The sequence below is a fragment of the Nicotiana attenuata genome, chromosome 7, assembly GCF_001879085.1.
Source record: "Nicotiana attenuata strain UT chromosome 7, NIATTr2, whole genome shotgun sequence".
Taxonomy (NCBI): domain Eukaryota; kingdom Viridiplantae; phylum Streptophyta; class Magnoliopsida; order Solanales; family Solanaceae; genus Nicotiana; species Nicotiana attenuata.
The window spans coordinates 8,567,375-8,574,767 of NC_031995.1; positions in this window are offsets into that span (position 1 = coordinate 8,567,375).

Genomic DNA, 7,393 nt, shown 5'->3' on the forward strand with positions numbered 1-7,393 from the left:
GCTAACCAATGTGTGGCACCCGTTTGGCCATTAAGTATGTTGGCAAACATCAAGCTAGTGATATATGCATGAGAAAAATTATGTTAAGAAGGACTGAATCTCTAAAAGTTTGAGAGGTGGATTAAAAATAAAATTACAATATTGCAAGTTTAAAGAGGTGCAAGCAATTTTACACAAGAGGAAGAAACTCTTCGATCCCTAAAAGTTGGAGAGAGGTTAACAAAAAAATTGAAAGCTGATTACAAGTGAATCAACTATTGGTAGCTGGTGACAGGTGTATCGGCAATTGGATGTTGGTGACAAAGTGCATCAATGAGAGTTGAAGACAAGTGTTTCAACAAAACTGTGTGTTGGTGACAAAGTGCATCAAAGGGAGTTGAAGACAGGTGCTTCAACAAAATTGATTGTTGGTGACAAAGTGCATCAACTGGAGTTGGAGACAAGTGCTTCAATAAAATTATGTGTTGGTGACAAAGTGCATCAATGGAAGTTGAAGATAGGCGATTCAACAAAATTATTGGTGACAAAGTGCATCAACAGGTGTTGAAGGCAGGTGCTTCAACAAAAATAGTTGTTGGTGGCAAAGTACATCAACGAGGGTTGAAGACACGTGCTTCAACAAAAGTAGAAGATTGGAGAGAAGTGAACCAATAAAACAAAAGTCGTATACAACTTTGAATTATGGGAGAACGTTGGAAAACTAATTCAAATTTGTAATAGGAAACTTTGATTGTTTAGGATTTGGTTCATTTAATTTATGTCTAAATAATATTTATAGGTAAAATTAATATAGGAATATGCTTTCCTGTTTCTAGTTGGAATAAGCTTCGTACTATTATAAATAGGGTATTAGTAGCTTATTTTATGTGTGAAAGTAGTATGACGATTTGTGAGAAGTGTAGAGAGCTTTAAGAGATTTAATACATATATTTTCCTTCAAAATGTTAAGAAAATTCATTTTAATGAAGCTGATGTTTGTGCAAGTACCTCATCGTGATACAAAAACTGCCATACATTAGTACTACTAAACAACTGCTTTTGTACATATATTTTGATAGACGGATCTCACTCTTAATTCTACTGTTAGTGGGACCATTGAACAATGAAAAATAGAGACGAAAATAAGTATATGAAAACACTGATGCAGAGAAGCACCAATCACAACAACGAATTTCTTGTTAGTTATGCACAAGACCTCCAGAATGTTAGTCCTTCAATCCTTTCCATCCTTAGTAGGTTCTTCTAGAAAATTCGGAGACTTGCCACCTTCGGCAGATTCTTCTATAGTTGGGGACTTCCCATCCTCATTAGCTAAGTTGGAGACTCCAAGCTTTCAATGTACAGATCGTGGTTGTCAGCAACATCACAATGTATCCCAACTTTTGGATGCATGAAACCCTTATTAAATCACATTAAACTCTCTGGTACAGATTCATGAACTAAAACTTGATTTTTCAGGGAGATAAAAATTGGCCAAGCGTAATGCTCTTACTGCCTTTGCCCATGATTCTAGAACCTCGCAATTCTTCGTTACTTATAAATCAGTCTTGTTCTCATAGTAACAAAATAGACATATATTCCTTCCCGAAGAACCTACTTCGCAATTAACATCAATACCTATGCTGGGCAACACTAAGGGGTCGTTTGGTATGAGGTATAAGAAGGTATAAGGGTGGTATAAAAATTTAATACCACCTTAATACTTTGTTTGGTTAGCAAACCAGGTATAAGTTATCCCGGTGTTAATTTTAACACTGGGATAACTTATACCTTATAGAAGGTGGGGTAATTAACACTGGCATAACTTATACCTTTTTCTTAGAAATTATGCAATTGTCATTCTTAATACAACATACTAAACAATGAATAAACAACAATCCCAGCATAACTAATCCTAGCATAACTTATCCCAATATAACTTATACTACTTATACCGATATAAATCATATTCCAACCAAACGACCCCTAAGTCACCAAATAATTCACCCACAAGGTTAAATGTAGAAAGAACCCATATTGAATTCCCATCACTAATAAAATTGCCAGCAATCCAGTGGATCTTTTCATTCAAAAAATTTCTAGATTGATGAATAAATCTTTCTCCAAGAATTTTTTTTAAGTTGTAGACACTAAGATCACAACCCTTAACATGTCCATTTGCCATGATTTTGACAACTTTGTAAACTCTCAATATAGCCAAACCTATATGTAACTCCCCGTCCCCCACATAGCCCAAATATAATTCTTTGACATCTCTAGTTGATGGATTCCATAGGAAGAGATATTCAGACTCTTCAGAATCAAAAGAGAAACAAAATAATCCATTACAAGAATTCCAGATTCGATACCTTTTAAATGGATCTCCACAAGGAAAATGAAGCTCAAGAACGTTTCAATAGAACTTAGTGATCTAAAGCCAAATTTTAATAAGGGCCTTTTTTCCGTCTGTAATGTAGTTATCTTATAAAATATTAATATTACATTGATTTTTTTTCTTTCTTTTTGTCTATAATTTAGTTATCTTATTACATATAATATTAATATTTATATTGGTAAAAAACTCTAATTAATAATCTATTAGCCACGTATTTACAATGCGTTACCATTGATCTTATTGTAAAAAATATTATTTACCAATATGAAGAATTGAGTAGCTTAATTTAAAGTTCTAAAATATTTTATTAATAAAAAATTAACAGTATTTCTTTCTATTTTTATAAGGATTTTTTATTTTTATATTTCTATAAATTTGAATATTGTCTAAGCGAAAATAAAATAGAAAATTCATAACTAAATATCTTTTTGGGCCCTAAAATTCAGCGGTTTACAACAAATGCTTTACTAGCCTCCCCTTGTGTAACACTCCTCAAATCTATAAAGATTTCAGGACATGCTAAATAACAACAACAACAATAACGGCCTAGTATAATCCCACAAGTGGGGTCTGGGGAGGGTAATATGTACGCACACCATACCCCTACCCCGAGGGGCAGAGATGCTGTTTCCAGGAGACCCTCGGCTCAAGAAAGCAACAAGAGACGATATATTAGTACCATCAATAGAATCATAATAAAATGACAGCAATATAAGAAATACGAAATAGATGGAAGGTATAATAATAACCAACAGATAAAGCCCTGCATCAATAGATGACCACTAGCATCCTAAAACTAACTCCTAACTGGCTAGTCTCACTCTAGTGCGCTGTAGAAATATTCACAACTTCCCCCTAACCTACAACCTTAATGCCCGACCTCCACAATTCCCTGTCAAGGGCATGTCCTCAGCAATCATAAGTCGCGCCATGTCCTGCCTGATCACCTCTCCCCAATTCTTCTTAGGTCGCCCTCTACCTCTCCTCGTGCCCACCACAGCCAGGCGCTCACACCTCCTCAGCGGTGCATCAGTGCTCCTCCTCTGAATGTGCCCTAAACATCTGAGTCTTGCTTCCCGCATCTTCTCCTCCATGGGGGCCCCACCTTCTCTCGAATTTCTTCATTCCTAATCTTATCCATCCTTGTATGCCCGCACATCCACCTCAACATCCTCATCTCTGCTACTTTTATCTTCTGGATGTGTGAGTTCTTAACCGGCCAACACTCAGTCCCATACAACATGGCAGGCCTAACCACTGCTCTATAAAACTTACCTTTTAGTAACGATGGCACTTTCTTGTCACATAGGACTCCCGAAGCTAACCTCCACTTCATCCACCCACCCCTATACGGTGTGTGACATCCTCGTCGATCTCCCCGATCCCCTGAATAACCGACCCAAGGTACTTGAAACTACCCCTCTTGGGAATGACTTGAGAGTCATGCCTCACGTCCTCCAAACCTCTAGCCTTTCGTTGACGCCGCTTCGTGTCTCGTCAATTAGAACTATGTCATCAGCAAATAGCATGCACCATGGCACCTCCCCTTGAATATCATGAGTTAGTGCATCCATCACCAGGGAAAATAGGAATGGGCTGAACGCAGACCCTTGGTGCAACCCGGTAACAACCGAAAAGTGCTCGGAGTCGCCTCCTACTGTCCTAACCCGAGTCTTAGCTCCATCATACATGTCTTTAATCATCCTAATGTAGGCAACCGAAACCACTTTAGCCTCCAAGCAGCTCCATAAGACCTCCCTAGGGACCCTGTCGTACGCTTTCTCCAGATCAATAAACACCATGTGGAGATCCTTCTTCCTATCCCTGTATTGTTCCACCATCCTCTTAATAAGGTGGATAGCTTCTATGGTAGATCGCCCCGGCATGAACCCAAACTGGTTGTCTGAAATAGACACCGTCCTTCACACTCTCATTTCTACCACTCTCTCCCAAACTTTCATGGTATGACTTAGTAATTTGATACCCCTATAGTTGTTACAGCTCTGGATACCGCTTTTGTTCTTATACAACGGAACCATTGTACTCCACCTCCACTCTTCAGGCATCCTATTAGTCTTGAATATAACATTAAACAACCTAGTAAGCCATTCCAAGCCTGCTCTACCCACACACCTCCAAAGTTCAACCGGAATTTCATCTGGCCCGGTAGCTCTGCCCCTTCTCATCTTACGCATCGCCTCCATGACCTCATCGACCTCAATGTCCCTACAATAACTTAATTCACGGGGACTATCGGCATTTCTCAATTCACCAAGTACAATATCCTGATCCCTTTCTTCATTTAGAATTTAATTTCTTTTTTATCTTAAATTATACTTCTATTACGGATTAAAACCCTTGTGATTGATTTTGAGTTACCTATCTATTTATAAATAATTGGATGTACAATTAGGGGAATATTATAGTTTTAATATTATTAATTATTAAAAGTAGGTATAATTAAATACTAGTTAAGTAAAAAAAAGGGAAAATAAATAAAATAATTGTAACGACCCGGCCGGTCGTTTCATGAGTTACTGCTCCGTTTCCCCCATTTCTGCTTCTTATTGTCTTGTTCAACTGTATTATGTGTTATCGGGCTGGTTGGTTCGGGTTCGGAGAGGTTTTGGTAAGGTTTGAGACACTTAGTCTCTTTTGAGTGAGCTTAAGTTGAAAAAGTCAACCGGATGTTGACTTGTGTGAAAAAGGGCTCTGATGTGAATTCCAATGGTTCGGATAGCTTCGGGAGGTGATTTGGGACTTAGGAGCAAGATTGGAATTTGTTTTGGAGGTTCGGAGTAGATTTAGGCTTGAATTGGCGAAATTGGAATTTTGGTGTTTTCCGGTTGATAGGTGAGATTTTTATATAGGGGTCGGAATCCTGAAGTTGGAGTAGGTCCGTTGTGTCATTTTTGACGTGTGTGCAAAATTTCAGGTCATTCGGACGAGGTTTGATGGACCTTTTGATCGAAAGCGGAATTTGGAAGTTTTTAGAATTCTTAGGCTTGAATCTGATGTCAATTTGGTGTTTTGATGTTGTTTTGAGCGTTCCGAGGGTTGGAACAAGTTTGAATGAGGTTATGGGATATGTTGGCATGTTTGGTTGAGGTACCGAGGGCCTCGGATGAGTTTCGGGTGGTTGAACGGATCATTTCATGTTGAAAAAAGTTGTAGAAAAACTACTGTTGGTGTTGCAGGCATTTGGCCTTCGCGTTCAAGATGGATGTCCCGCGTTCGCGAAGGGTTGGGTCCAGTACTCATCGGGTTCGCGATGGTTATGCCGCGTTCGCGTAGAGTAAAGGTGAGCAGCTGGGGTCCTGGAGAAATGTTCTTCGCGTTCGTGAGCTGGTAGTCGCGTTCGCGATGGGTTGAGAAGCTAAGGCTTCGCGTTCGCGTATAGGGTGTCGCGTTCACGACGAAGGGATAAGTGGTCAATGGGATTTTGTGCTTTGCGAACGCGAGGTGTTGACCGCGTTCGCGAAGAAGGAATGTGAATAGCTGGGTAGAATGTTTAAAAGACCATTTTCGCGATTTTGGGTCTAAGTTTCACCATTGTTAAGCGATTTTGGAGCTTTTTGAGGAGGATTGAAGAGGGAATCAAGGGGAAACACTTGGAGGTATGATTTATGGACTTAATACTCGATCCTAATGTGATTTCTACCTAATTAAACATGAAAATTGTGGAATCTAAAGCCTAAAATTGGAGAGTTAGGGCTTGGAATTTGGGACTTTGATTTGAGAATTTGAGGGGTAATTTGTAGTCGGATTTTGATGTATTTGATATGTATAAACTCGTGAGAGTGTAAGGATTCTAGTTTTTTGATTTTTGTCGGAAACCGAAAAGTGGGCCCGGGGGTCGGGTTTGGCCAATTTCAGGATTTTTGATGTAAATTGGTTATTTTTGAGTGGGCTTTGTTCCCTTAGCATATTTTGATGGTATAAATCTATTTTTTGGATAGATTTGGAGCATGCGGAGGCCGATTCGAGAGGCAAAGGCATCGCGGGCTAGAGTTTGGACCGGATAGAGGTAAGTAATGATTGTAAATATTGTCCTGAGGGTATGAAACCCCGGATTTCACATCGTTGTGCTACTTTGAGGTGACGCACACGCTAGATGACGAGCGTGGGGTCTTGCACCATTGGGGATTGTGACTTAGTGTGACGACCCAACCCGTTGTCTCATGTATTACAGCCCCGTTTTCCCCATTTATTGCTCTTTCATGTTTTATTATCAGCAACAGGTGAGTTAGAGTTGAATTGAATTGGTTTGGATAGGAAATGAGACACTTAGTCTCTTTATGGAAGGTTTGGTTTGGAAAAGTCAACTGAACGTTGACTTATTAGTTAGAAGGCTCGGATGTGAATTTCGGTGATTCGGTTAGCTTCGGGAGGTGATTTGTGACTTAGGAGTGCGATCGAAAGTGATTTTGGAGGTCCGGAGTAGAATTAGGCTTGAATTGGCAAAGTTGGCATTTTGGCAATTGAGGCGAGACACGTACTCTATGACGAGTGCGGGGTCGATTGTGACTGGGGATTGTGACCTAGTCCGTTCCGATTGATGTTCGTACTGTGTTCTTGACTAGAAATTGTTTGGTAATCATCCTACTTGGATTTTATGAATATGTTTGGGGCTTTGTGCCTATCATTTGCATCCTTCAGGGATCCTTATCACTACTTCCATGATGCTTAGCATATTTCATGATATCAGTCCTGAGTTAGACACTGTCTCGAAATGTTTAGTAAATAAATAAAGGTTTAAACACTTAGCTCTATAATTCCTAATAATTGAAACTAAAAATGAACAATTTGACTGTGCCCGAGTGGCTTGCATGCATATATATATCTGGACTGAGTGTGGATCGGGCTGCACGCCGCAGCGAATGCTACGATGATATTGCGCTTGGGCTGTAGAAGCCCCTCCAGAGTCCGAACCCCCACAGTGAGCGCGGGTACCCAAATGGATCGGGCTGCGCGCCGCAGCGGTCATGTGCATTGCATTGCATTGCATTCATGCATTTA